A 13,892-nucleotide genomic window follows, 5' to 3' on the forward strand; every position below is an offset into this window, starting at 1 on the left:
CCTGAGAAGTACCCGTATGTGCGCAACTTTAACCAAAATGCTTGTTCACATCAAGCACGTCAATTTGCGTACACGTAACAGCACCCCACGTTCATGACAGCATGGTAATTACTTGTTTTTATGATGGATTTGATATTAACGAGGCGGCAGTTAGCAGCTAGCGGCTAGCTAGTAATTATGCTAATGTGCACATCAATCGTTATGTACTTATATTACGCTGTAAGAGGATCTAGTGATATCCAAGCAACAGAGCTTCATTTAGCATGAAAGAATTATTGCACTATATATATATATATATATACACACAGTGCAATAAGCTTCTTAGTGCAATAAGAAGCTACAGGGACGTTAACGTCGGTAATATTAACTTTATTTAATACAACATTTACGGTACAAGATTTAATCATACAGCCCATGTAGTATAATATTTTACAAATGATGAATTACAGCAAACATGTGCAATATATCCATTATTACAGCTCCGTGGGATGGCAGTGAGACGATATGGGTCCGTTGTTATTGTGCATACTCATAGTTTATTTAGTTTTTTAAAAATTATCCCACGAGTTACAGACCACTCTTTCCCAATGTAAGTCAATGGGAAAAAGTGTTTCCGGGACCAGCAGCCAAACGGAAGTGTAGTACCGCCGTTTGGCCCCAACGAATATTCTCATCAGACTCCGGCGCACTTCCTAGGGGCTTGGGCCGGAACGCTTGGCTAGCTAACGTAGCTAACGTAGTAATATCAGAGGGAGTCATGTGATCACATTGTTAAAATAAGACCATAAAACATTTAAGTTGAGACAGTTGTCCAGATTTATAATCCTGAACGTCACCAAGCGCTCCATCCCAGCTGTGTGCGTCACTCTTCAGTGTCCCCTGGTCTCCCAGCTGTGTGCGTCACTCTTCAGTGTCCCCTGGTCTCCCAGCTGTGTGCGTCACTCTTTAGTGACCCCTGGTCTCCGTTGTGTTTGAGCTTCTTCAGCGTTTTGTATTTGAAGCGTTTGGTTTCTGCAGCTTTTAGTAAACGCTGCGCATGTTTCCTCAAGTTGCTGAATGCTCTCTAAATGCTGCATGTGTTGTTGCTGAAGATGTTTCTTCATTTGTTTTGGAACATGTGTTTTTTTATATTTGTACAGTTTCAGAAGTCTTGGGCCGTTGTGACGCATTTGCACCTGTCGGCCACCTTATCTTCAAGTTCGAGGAAACAGCTTTGTATTGAGATACCTCTCTAACTAGTGTGTGTGTGTGTGTGTGTGTGTGTGTGTGTGTGTGTGTGTGTGTGTGTGTGTGTGTGTGTGTGTGTGTGTGTGTGTGTGTGTGTGTGTGTGTGTGTGTGTGTGTGTGTGTGTGTGTGTGTGTGTGTGTGTGTGTGTGTGTGTGTGTGTATGTCTGTCAGTAAATGCCTCCATCATCATTCCCTCTGCCCTCTCCCAGAAGCAATAATGTGGAGGTCAAGAACAGAAATATGTAAAAGCAACAATGTTCTTCCTGTAATCCAGGGACGGGGGAGGGGGGGAGGAGAAGAGGTTGAAGAAAGAGCACCGAGACGGGGCCAAAAACAGAGAGGCGGGCCCTCAGGAAGACCCTCCATACCAGAGGAAGGGGGAGGGTAAATGTCATTCGGTTTCTATAAGGAAGGGACATCTGGAAAAGAACAAATGCAGTTTAATGAACAACAATGTCAAATACAAGCTGTGTCCTGTATGAGATGCTTAAATTTGCTCTATTGCACATCAAAGGGACGTCTTGCTAAATCGTTTTAAAATAAGGAACCAAAAAACAGAACTTAATTAAGTGAGTCTGGTATGCGACAGTTCCATTTCAAGGAAAAAATGAATACACAATAATAATCTGAAAAAAAATATCTGTGTAAAATGAAAAATGTCCAATAAAATATAAAAAAAGTTACAAATATTTACATTTAAAGATAATAAGTTAGAATGTGTAATACAATATATAAAATATACATTAAAATATATTATAAAATCATAAAAAGGTTCAAATAAAGTAAGATTGTGCAATGAAAACATTTAGTAAATATAGGTCATATGATGTGAAATTACTGAGATGTAGCTTCATGTATGAATCTATTGCAAAACATCAAATCATTAAAGTGAAGTCTGGCTAAATCTGGTTTAAAGTCGTTCAGCAAACAAAAACGACTTTAAAGAGTCCTCTCCTGCTGATGTTCAGGTGTATATCAGTATGTAGTGTCTCTACTTTAAAGAGTCCTCTCCTGCTGATGTTCAGGTGTATATCAGTATGTAGTGTCTCTACTTTAAAGAGTCCTCTCCTGCTGATGTTCAGGTGTATATCAGTATGTAGTGTCTCTACTTTAAAGAGTCCTCTCCTGCTGATGTTCAGGTGTATATCAGTATATAGTGTCTGTACTTTAAAGAGTGCTCTCCTGCTGATGTTCAGGTGTATATCACTATGTAGTGTTTGTACTTTAAAGAGTCCTCTCCTGCTGGTGTTCAAGTGTATATCAGTATATAGTGTCTGTACTTTAAAGAGTCCTCCCCTGCTGATGTTCAGGTGTATATCAGTATGTAGTGTCTGTACTTTAAAGAGTCCTCCCCTGCTGATGTTCAGGTGTATATCAGTATGTAGTGTCTCTACTTTAAAGAGTCCTCTCCTGCTGATGTTCAGGTGTATATCAGTATGTAGTGTCTCTACTTTAAAGAGTCCTCTCCTGCTGATGTTCAGGTGTATATCAGTATGTAGTGTCTCTACCTAGCCCCCCCCTACCTCTCTGACCTCCTCATCCCCTACAACCCCCCCCGAGCCCTCCGATCCTCCTCCACTCTCTCCCTCACAGTACCACCATCAAGACTCAAAACATTTGGCAACAGAGCATTCTCCAGATCAGCACCCCGCCTCTGGAACTCCCTCCCCCAATCTGTCCGCCACTCTCCCACACTGTCTACCTTCAAAACCCAGCTGAAAACATACCTCTTCTCCCAAGCCTTCAACTTACCCTACCCCCCAACCCACTGACTTCACTCACACCCCACGCTGTATCTCTTATTCACCCCACGCTGCATCTCTTATTCATACATTCATCAACTTTTTATTTCCTCTTTTCCATTATGTTGTCTTTTGCTCGTTGTCCTATGCTTGCTCCCCCCCTGTGTTGTCCTTTGCCTGTTCATGTAATGTTCATGTTCAATTTTCTTGTCCAATATGTTGTCTTCTGCCTGTTCACCCCCTTTCTGTACTTTTAATTTTTTTTGTAAGCGACTTTGGGTTATTGAAAAGCGCTATATAAATAAAAGTTATTATTATTATTATTACTTTAAAGAGTCCTCTCCTGCTGATGTTCAGGTGTATATCAGTGTGTAGTGTCTCTACTTTAAAGAGTCCTCTCCTGCTGATGTTCAGGTGTATATCAGTGTGTAGTGTCTCTACTTTAAAGAGTCCTCTCCTGCTGATGTTCAGGTGTATATCAGTATGTAGTGTCTCTACTTTAAAGAGTCCTCTCCTGCTGATGTTCAGGTGTATATCACTATGTAGTGTCTGTACTTTAAAGAGTCCTCTCCTGCTGATGTTCAGGTGTATATCAGTTTGGAGTGTCTCTACTTTAAAGAGTCCTCTCCTGCTGATGTTCAGGTGTATATCAGTATGTAGTGTCTCTACTTTAAAGAGTCCTCCCCTGCTGATGTGCAGGTGTATATCAGTATGTAGTGTCTCTACTTTAAAGAGTCCTCTCCTGCTGATGTTCAGGTGTATATCAGTAAGTAGTGTCTCTACTTTAAAGAGTCCTCTCCTGATGATGTTCAGGTGTATATCAGTATGTAGTGTCTCTACTTTAAAGAGTCCTCTCCTGCTGATGTTCAGGTGTATATCAGTATGTAGTGTCTCTACTTTAAAGAGTCCTCTCCTGCTGATGTTCAGGTGTATATCAGTGTGTAGTGTCTCTACTTTAAAGAGTCCTCTCCTGCTGATGTTCAGGTGTATATCAGTATGTATGGTCTCTACTTTAAAGAGTCCTCTCCTGCTGATGTTCAGGTGTATATCAGTATGTAGTGTCTCTACTTTAAAGAGTCCTCTCCTGCTGATGTTCAGGTGTATATCAGTATGTAGTGTCTCTACTTTAAAGAGTCCTCTCCTGCTGATGTTCAGGTGTATATCAGTATGTAGTGTCTCTACTTTAAAGAGTCCTCTCCTGCTGATGTTCAGGTGTATATCAGTGTGTAGTGTCTCTACTTTAAAGAGTCCTCTCCTGCTGATGTTCAGGTGTATATCAGTGTGTAGTGTCTCTACATGTCTCCGTGCTTTAATGTTCAAAAAGCTCTTTATTTCTCTCATACTGCCTGTGCTGCAGCATCCCTTTTCACCCTCTGTCTGAAACCAGAGCCACCCAATTAGTGCTTCAGATGGAAGGTCTAAGAGCTTCTGACCACCCACTCAGACACACACACCCAGACAATTGCACTTTGGTAACATTTGAGTGTTTAAGTGTGTAATTCATATAGTAATGGGAATCTGATTGAACTCGAATGGGCACCACTAAGTGTGTATAAAATCAGTCAGTGTTCAAGTTGGAAAAGCTCTTTCTATCAGCCTTTTATTCCCTGTAGAAGCTCAAGACAACTATGTACACAAAGCAGTACCACATAAAAAAATTCTTAACGTTGACAAACATCAACGTTGAACATAATACCGATCTAGCAGGAACAACATGTCGATGCACGGTGGGTGAACTTTAAATCCGCTCCCACGTTTAATTAGTAGCTTCGCTTTCCCAACAACTTTCCTGACATTTGGCAGTAGCTTTGTGTCGTAATCCTGCAGGGAATCAGATTTGTGATCAGGCAGGATTAGTGGAAATACCTGTTTGAGATCACCTGGATTTGAAGGTTATTCTCTAATAGCTTGATATGATAAAAACGTGGACATCAACACTGCTGAGATTTCTTCTCTTGGTTTAGCTTTGGGGCGTGTGACAACAAAGCCTTTGAATCTCGATCAGGTTACAGTGGGTTTTTTCAAAAGAGCTGCCCACCATTCAGGGTGCAGTATGGTGTGTGTGTGTGTGTGTGTGTGTGTGTGTGTGTGTGTGTGTGTGTGTGTGTGTGTGTGTGTGTGTGTGTGTGTGTGTGTGTGTGTGTGTGTGTGTGTGTGTGTGTGTGTGTGTGCGCTTTACGAGGCTCATTGTTAAAGTTTTTATGATGGAAAAGTAACATTCCTGTCTGTGACTCAGGAGAATCAAAAAGAAGGATAAACCACACCGAGGGTCGGGCAGAAAACACTCAGACAACCAGATAAAAACGTTAAGCTACGGCAAAGTTACATTTCGTTTTTCAAAGTGAGATATTTCAACATCTTCAGGCCAGATTTCTGTGATAATTTAAACTCAGACTGACCCCCTGTATATATAGTAATGTGCAAGTTATATAAAGGTCCCCTAATATACTGTTTCTCATCAATATATCACAGGTCTCAGATATATCCAGAGCCTGTCTCTGATTGGCTGAAACACCAAACAGATCATTGCATCATTACCCATAATCCCCTCTGTTTCAGCCCTGTTTCCAAAGTGCTGATTCTCTGTCTGTTACTTTAGAGGAAAATAAGGAGCCCCTCCCCACGCCCCTCTGAGAGAGATCTGGTTACAAAGAACTCAAGGGTGCTCTAGGAGGAGATTCAGGTGAGAAGGCCTGTCTCTGTGGTCCTGCCTGACTCTCACCACTACTTCCCTGATGGCTCCCACAGGATTGTTGACATCCTCGTGGATTGATCTTATTATTATTGACACATGCATTTCCAAACATTTGGTCTACCTATGTTGTAAATGTATTATCTCTTGGATTTACACACGACATCTATTGCACGTCTGTCCGTCCTGGGAGAGGGATCCCTCCTCTGTTGCTCTCCCTGAGGTTTCTCCCATGTTCCCCTTTAAACTCTGGGTTTTCTCTGGAAGTGTTTCCTTGTACGATGTGAGGGTCTAAGGACAGAGGGTCAAAGGACAGAGGGTATAAGGACAGAGGGTCTAAGGACAGAGGGTGTCATCCTGATATTCTGTACAAACTGTGAAGTCCACTGAGACAAATGGAACATGTGTGATATTGGGCTATATAAATAAACATTGATTGATTGATTGATTGAACATGAGTGGGGGGGGGGGGGGGTACCTTAGTTGCTGATTGGCTAATGGTTACACAAGCCAAAACATTGTTATGACATCATAAAGTGGCCAAAATCTGATCAGCTCATTTTCAGGTTTTTATGGACCTCCTGCCTACACACACACACACACACACACACACACACACACACACACACACACACACACACACACACACACACACACACACACACACACACACACACACACACACACACACACACACACAGTGGCTTTGGGATGGAGCTCTGGCCGGGGGTGGGTCCTCCTCCACAGATAAGTGCAGCTGGAGGATTAACATGGTGGCCTTGCATCCTTTTCCTCGCTTCCTCCCATATGAAAAAGTTAATTTTTGAATAGGTGACCTTTAATGTAGTACAATGTGCACAACTTTTTTTGTTACTGTTCTGTTCTATCTTTAGACATTTATTTTAATTTCGCATGTTTATATAAATACTTTTTTTTAAATGTATTTTTCGGTCATGTTTACATATCTTTTCTTTATTTTATATATTGTTGGCCAATTTGTACTTCTTATGTTAATATACGACTTTATTTTTTATTTTATACTAATGTCTTTCTTTTATTGCAAAATTCTTACTAAAATAGATATACATTTTTTTAATTTTTAATTTGATTCTTTAACAATTTATTTTTGATATTTATATAGTTATTTATTTTATTGTATTTTTAAATTTTTTTTAATTTATTTATTATTTTATTTATTTTATTTTACATTAAACCTTTTGTTTAAAAAATGTTTTTATTTATTATTTATTAATTTTCTTCTTTATCTTTTTTGGACATTTAAGTTTATATTAAATGATCACTAATATTATTTAGTAAGACAAAATGTATTGGCTGCAAAATAAATACAATTTTATAAATATTACAGATGTCAGAAAGTGTGTGTGTGTGTGTGTGTGTGTGTGTGTGTGTGTGTGTGTGTGTGTGTGTGTGTGTGTGTGTGTGTGTGTGTGGCCTAGCATTTCTATCCTTGCGGGGACCTAAATCTGTTTACACAGTCATGTGTGGGGACTCGCCTCCCTCATGGTGACATAATGGAGGTCCCCATGAGGGGAATCATTCATTTTAGGGTCAAGACTTGGTTAGGGTTAGGCATGTGTTGGTTATGGTTAAGGTTAGGATAAGTCTCCAGGAAATGCATGTAAGTCAATAGAGGTTTCTCAATACTCAAATTTCCCCTCCTCGACGCCTATCCTCGACTCCTCTCCTAGACACTTGGTGCCGCCCACAGGAGATGCGAGCGGAGGACGGAGGAGGGGAACCGAGGAGAGAGGAGTGGAAGCAGCAGGCGGTTAGAGAAATGAGAACTCCTCTCCTCTGAGCGGTCATTTTAAAGAGACGTCCATTAATGATGACAGGAGGCACAGCAGCCCTCTGTCTGATGGGCAGATGTGTTCATGACCACTTATATATTTACTTTTAATTCATTGAGGGTGCGGTGTAATGAGACAATAACAGGCTAACGATGCGGACATATACACTTACACACACACACACACATATATTTATATGAATATATAGGCTACAATTTCAGAATCAAACAAGTATGAAAGCACTCTCATAATAACATAACACAATCAGAGACTGGATATTTTATTATCTGAAGCACTAAATGGTCTTAGAAAAATGTTGACTCTTTGTTTGTAGATATCTACTAAACTACAGCAAATACAGAAAGTAATATCGGCCTGTTATACTGAGTGATATATATTATATACACTGCTCTGCTTTCTGCACGGACCTCACAGCTGTTCTCACTGTAAACATCGCATTGCGATGAAAGCAGTTACTAAAATAATATCCAGGGGATGCATGCAGAGCTGTGATTGGCTGAGATAAGTCCGGCCGTGCGTCACGCCTCCACCGTTACCGGAAATGCATCCGTGCAGGACCCATCAGTGTATCCTCGGTTAGAGCTCCTCCAGAGAGCCTCCTCGACGCTCGATCCTCGGTCCTCAAAGTGCATTTAGAGAAGTGTGTGTGTGTGTGTGTGTGTGTGTGTGTGTGTGTGTGTGTGTGTGTGTGTGTGTGTGTGTGTGTGTGTGTGTGTGTGTGTGTGTGTGTGTGTGTGTGTGTGTGTGTGTGTGTGTGTGTGTGTGTGTGTGTGTGTGTGTGTGTGTGTTTGTCTGTTCATTTCATTTCAAACCTTTATTTATTCAGGTGTATCCCATTGAGATCATTGATCTCTTTTTCAAGGGAGACCTGTCTGTGTGTGTGTGTGTGTGTGTGTGTGTGTGTGTGTGTGTGTGTGTGTGTGTGTGTGTGTGTGTGTGTGTGTGTGCGTGTGTGTGTGCATGTGTGTGTGTGTGCGTGCGTGCGTGCGTGTGTGTGTGTGTGTGTGTGTGTGTGTGTGTGTGTGTGTGTGTTTGTCTGTTCATTTCATTTAAAATCTTTATTTATTCAGGTGTATCCCATTGAGATCATTGATCTCTTTTTCAAGGGAGACCTGTCTGTCATTCTGTCTCTGTCTCTGTGTGTGTGTGTGTGTGTGTGTGTGTGTGTGTGTGTGTGTGTGTGTGTGTGTGTGTGTGTGTGTGTGTGTGTGTGTGTGTGTGTGTGTGTGTGTGTGTGTGTGTGTGTGTGTGTGTGTGTGTGTGTGTGTGTGTGTGTGTGTGTGTGTGTGTGTGTGTGTGTGTGTGTGTGGACATAGAAGCAGGATGTTGTTTAATGTGGTTCTTGCTCTTAAGAAACAGGACGTTTCAGAAAACCTCCAAACTGTAGAGTAGATTAGTAGAGCACTTTTTCAATTGTCCCTCAGCTAATTCAAAAAGCAAGCATGTCTTAAATTGCCTCTTCTTCTTAAATATATATCTAAACACAGTTATGTTGATTTGTGGACATTTTGTTTCTTTCTTTTACATGTGGTATCTCTTTGTGATCGTTTTATGTCTTATTTTAGACCTAATGTTGATTATTTTTGATATTTTGTGTCACTTTTTTTACATTTGACATTTTCTTCTGACATTCTGTGACTTTTGTCATTTCGTATCACTTTATGGACATATTCTATCTTTCTTTATATTTTGTGTCTTACTTTTGACGATTGTGTTTATTTGTAGCCTTTTTTAATTGGCCCTCAGCTAATTCAAAAAGTATGTTTGTATTATATCTTCTTAAATATATATCTAAACATATATTACACAGAGTAAGTAAGCCCACCTACTCAAATCAATCCAGTCAGTTAAAGTTGTTCAAACAAATCTTACTTGATACAAAAAGCCCAATGACTTATTACCGTAACAACCTTGAAATACACCCTTCATATTTCTCTTTACTTTGTTCAATCTGAAGCTTGAACATAATAAATAATAATAATAATAATGTAAAGTAATAACGTAAACCTCTGGAGAGCTGTTTGTTTCTCAGAGCAATACTCATGAATAATTTACCTCCATTTGATTGAGTTTGCTAACTTCACTAATGAGGCAATAAACCCTCCCCAGCCCTCCGTATGTTGTTCTGTACTTAACCGCTTTTTCTGTATGTGTGTGTACTACGAAGCCGGTTCAATAACGTGGATATGTTTGAGTTACCCGGCTTACCTAATCCAAAACAAACGCCCTCTCGCTAAACTGTCCTACGACGCTGGTTATCAACTCGGTAACTCAAGCCACCCAGCTAGAAATGTTTGGTTCTAAAAACATTCTGAGAACGTTAGTCATTGTTCTAGGAAGGTTTTCAGCGGGAAGTTTTTATTTGGTTTCCAAAACGTTCTTCCGAAAGGTAGGATAACGCTCTCTAAAAACATTCTCTAAATGTTTGGTGATAACATTGTTAGAACATTATGCCCTACTGTTCTTAAAACTTTTTCAGCGGGAAGTTTTTATTTGGTTTCCAGAACGTTCTTCTGAAAGGTAGGATAACGTTCTCTAAAAACATTCTTAAAATGTTTTTGATAACATTGTTAGAACATTATGCCCTCCTATTCTTAAAACGTTTTCAGCTGCAAGTTAGATTTCTTATGTTGCCAGAATGTTATTATTTTAGAGAAGGATAACATGGTTTATGTTAAAAAAAATATGCAAATGTTCTGTGGTAACAATTTACTAAAATATGTTTACATTATTAGAACTTAAAGACATCATATTCCTGTGATTGTTCAACTCAAAATTCCTGGGTAAGTGGACTGTGGTCATTCGGATGATTTTGATAGTTTACTTAACTATTGGAATTTGATTATTAACACATGTAAAAGGTTGACTCAGAATCAGCTGGTGAAAGTCACATTTGTTTATTAGAAAAGGGGAGCTGGGAGTGGAGGTTGGTTATGGCGGCAGTGGGAAACAGTTGTTCCAGGGTGGGTGGAGAGGCCTGGCTGGTCTTGGGAGTGTGGAAAGCCTTGGATTCCTCCTGGGAGAGACACAAAAATGAGTGTGAGGCAAAAGCAGGAAAAGTTGTCAAAGAATATGCTGGTGAAAAGCTAGAGCGGCACGCAACAAACCGTTCACGGCAACAATCCGGCAGGGACGGGCATTGATAGTCGGTCCGTTCTTCTATATGTCTGTCTTTGGTTTTCTAAGTGTTATTCGATCCATATGACAATAGAGATATGTGCATAAACAACAAAAACACTTGGGGTATAATGTTCGAACAATCACCAAACATTTTAAGAATGTTTTTAGAGAACGTTATCCTACCTTTCAGACGTACATTCTAGGAGCCAAAATAAAACTTCTCGATGAAACCATTCCTAGAACAATGAACGGTAAGATTCTCAGAATGTTTTTAGAACCAACAATGTCTAGCTGGGAACTCAGACATGCCTACGCGAACATGCAATATCATGAATTACGTGCTGGTTTTTTTCTAAAAAGGAAAATTATGAAGACCACATTAAAGTTGACAAAAATGCTCATTTTTGTTCTCTGGAGAGGACTTTGAAACTCAAATTACTGAAAAAGTACACAGTAAAAGTAGTTCATATTATTTGTGCAAGTAGTCTAAGAAGTATTAAGTACAAACATGGCAGTTTCATAAACTACTTATGGAAGAAATGTTTTTTATCCCACGTCAAAGTTAGACAAAAATGCTCCTTCTTTTTCTCTGGAGGGAATTTTGCCATTCTCAAAAAGTACACAGTAAAAGTAGTTCATAGGATTTGTGCAACAAGTTTATGAAGCAATAAGTCCTAACATTAGTCTCTTAAATTACCCTGTTCCTCAATCGCAAATAATAGAAATGAACCACATGCCATCCTTTACTTTGAAATCCAGCTTCCCAGGATTGTTTTATCGCATTACCGTAAACCTGTAACTAATCGCGCACTCGAAATACAGGGGCGGCTGGTTTGACCACGCAAAAGTGAAAGACGGCTGGCTTGACCGCAGTTTTTATCTGCTAATGTTGAGGAGGGAGAGTGATAAACCGTCTCTCTAGTCGGCTTACATAACAGTTAAAGTTCACAGCCTAAAAAACATGGAGCATTTTTTCCCCTTTTATTCATTTTCATGTCAATTTGCACATTTCATGGTGATGCTCAGCCTCTCCCCTTAACTCCTAACAGTCATCATCATGTCAACCACAACACAGAGAAACACTGATAGAAATGTGTGTGTAGTTGTTGATACATTGCTGACAGAGGGAACTACATTAGAATACAGATTTAAGAAATGAGCATGTAATATGCATGTTTTGTCTTGACTATATTACAAGATTATAATCAAATAATATAGTATTTATAGTATTGAATTGGTTATGATTATTATTATTATTAGTAGTAGTAGTAGTAGTAGAAGTAGTTTATTTGCATTCATTATCTTAATCTTTTTGAAGCTAGTACTTGGCAGGAAATGCAGACGTAGGCTATTCACCTGTAAACGCATACTGAACGACATACATGCACATTTAGCATTTACCTCACTGCATAAAAAAGTAACTGTGTTGATAATAATAATAAACAGGAATTATATTTGCAAAGTAGCCTACTTTGTTTCCAAAAAAAAAAAATTCATTCCTGTCGGTTGGGGGGGGGGAGGGGTAGTGATATGATGTGATGTGAATGATAATGGGACACATCGACGTCTGCACTCACACTGCCGCGGACTGTACTTAATGTTACTCTGATCCGGTTACTTATGTTGTGGCAGATATTTAAGTAAGCTTTCTTAACGCTAATGTTATAATAGTCAGATTGATTCTATTAATGTTCACGTTCACACAGTCAGTTGATTTTTGCCGGCCGTCTTTATGTATTTCCTTTATCATGTAATATGAGTTGATCGCTTTAAACTCTGCACACTGAGCTCTGATTGGTCAGCAGGCAGTGCTTTCACTGAGCTCTTATCCTGGTACCTAACCTGCTCCGGAGCAGGCTAGCCGATCAGCCTAAGTTACCATGGAGATCTAGCCCGCTAAGAAGAGAACCAGCGTCGTAGGACCGGAAACCCAGAGTTAACCTGAAGTTAGCGAAACTAAGAGAAAATCCGGCTTCATAGTACAGGCTTTTCTGAAGCTGCTTTCCTCTCCCTGCTATATTTGGAGAAGCCAGATAACGTGGGAAAGGATAAAAGCATTCCTCCCCTTCATAAAAAACGAAAACAAGTGGGACAAATAGAGAAAGTTCATTCAGAGCCGGAGATACATTTATTTATTTATTAATTCTTAATGCAAGTATATACTGTATGAAACGATGGCCTCGTAAGAACTCAGATGCTCAATTCCGTTGCTTGGTAATATTCTTTATTGGAAAGAAACCAAAGCTCTCAATAATGACGACTAGGCTCTATAGGACTCTCCATAGAATCACTAGGTTCAACTGTAACATGGATCTCTGGCAAACAGGCATGGCGATAAGGACATCACAAGACGAACCACCACCAGACAAAGGGAGAGAAGGACTAAATATACACATTAGGCAATGGGGCACAGGTGGACACAATCAGGGGCGGGAACAACAATCAGTCGAGCAGGTGCCACACGGACAGGAAGTGCCGACACCTGGAGAGAGAGAGTAGAGTAATTAACATCAAAAGACAGATATACAAAACACTAAAAACACAGCTAACAGGATACTATCGCTGAAACCTTACACTGTATGTGTAAGTTCTGTTTGTGAGCTTTGTTGTTAAATACAATTTAATTCATTACAAAAATGACATTATTTATTATATTTCTATTTATTTATTTACAACTCCTGAAATGTAATTGTTTTGTTTTTAAAGTCAGATTTTTATGTATTTAATTTTATTAGGTAAATTATGTTTAAATAATGTAGTTCGTAATTGAAATTAGTTATAATATTAATTTAATTTAATTCTTAATTTGGAAAATATCAGGAGTTTCGGGGCCCCTCAGCAAGTATCTAGGGCTTCACTTCCTGTCAGTGTTTGAGGAGATAAGTGAGTGTGACGAGAGACAGACACACACACACACACACACACACACACACACACACACACACACACACACACACACACACACACACACACACACTGACCTGGGAGAATGGAGGCTCTGCACAAACCTGTACTTTATAAAAACTGTGTTCCTCACCTCGTGCTTCTCCCTCACAGCTTTACGAGCTGCTGTTTATATAAATAACTTGTGTTTATATGAAATATATTACGTATCCACCCAGGAGTACAACAAGTCGCTCCACATTGATGAACATTGTGTTGATTTGTGGACATTTTGTTTCTTTTTCTGACATTTTGTATCTCTCTCTGCAGGACTTTTTTTTAGACCTAATGTTGATATTTTGTGATATTTTGTCTTTGTAGTCATTTTGTATCTT

Source organism: Notothenia rossii (assembly GCF_949606895.1).
Source record: "Notothenia rossii genome assembly, chromosome: 10".
Classification (NCBI taxonomy): domain Eukaryota; kingdom Metazoa; phylum Chordata; class Actinopteri; order Perciformes; family Nototheniidae; genus Notothenia; species Notothenia rossii.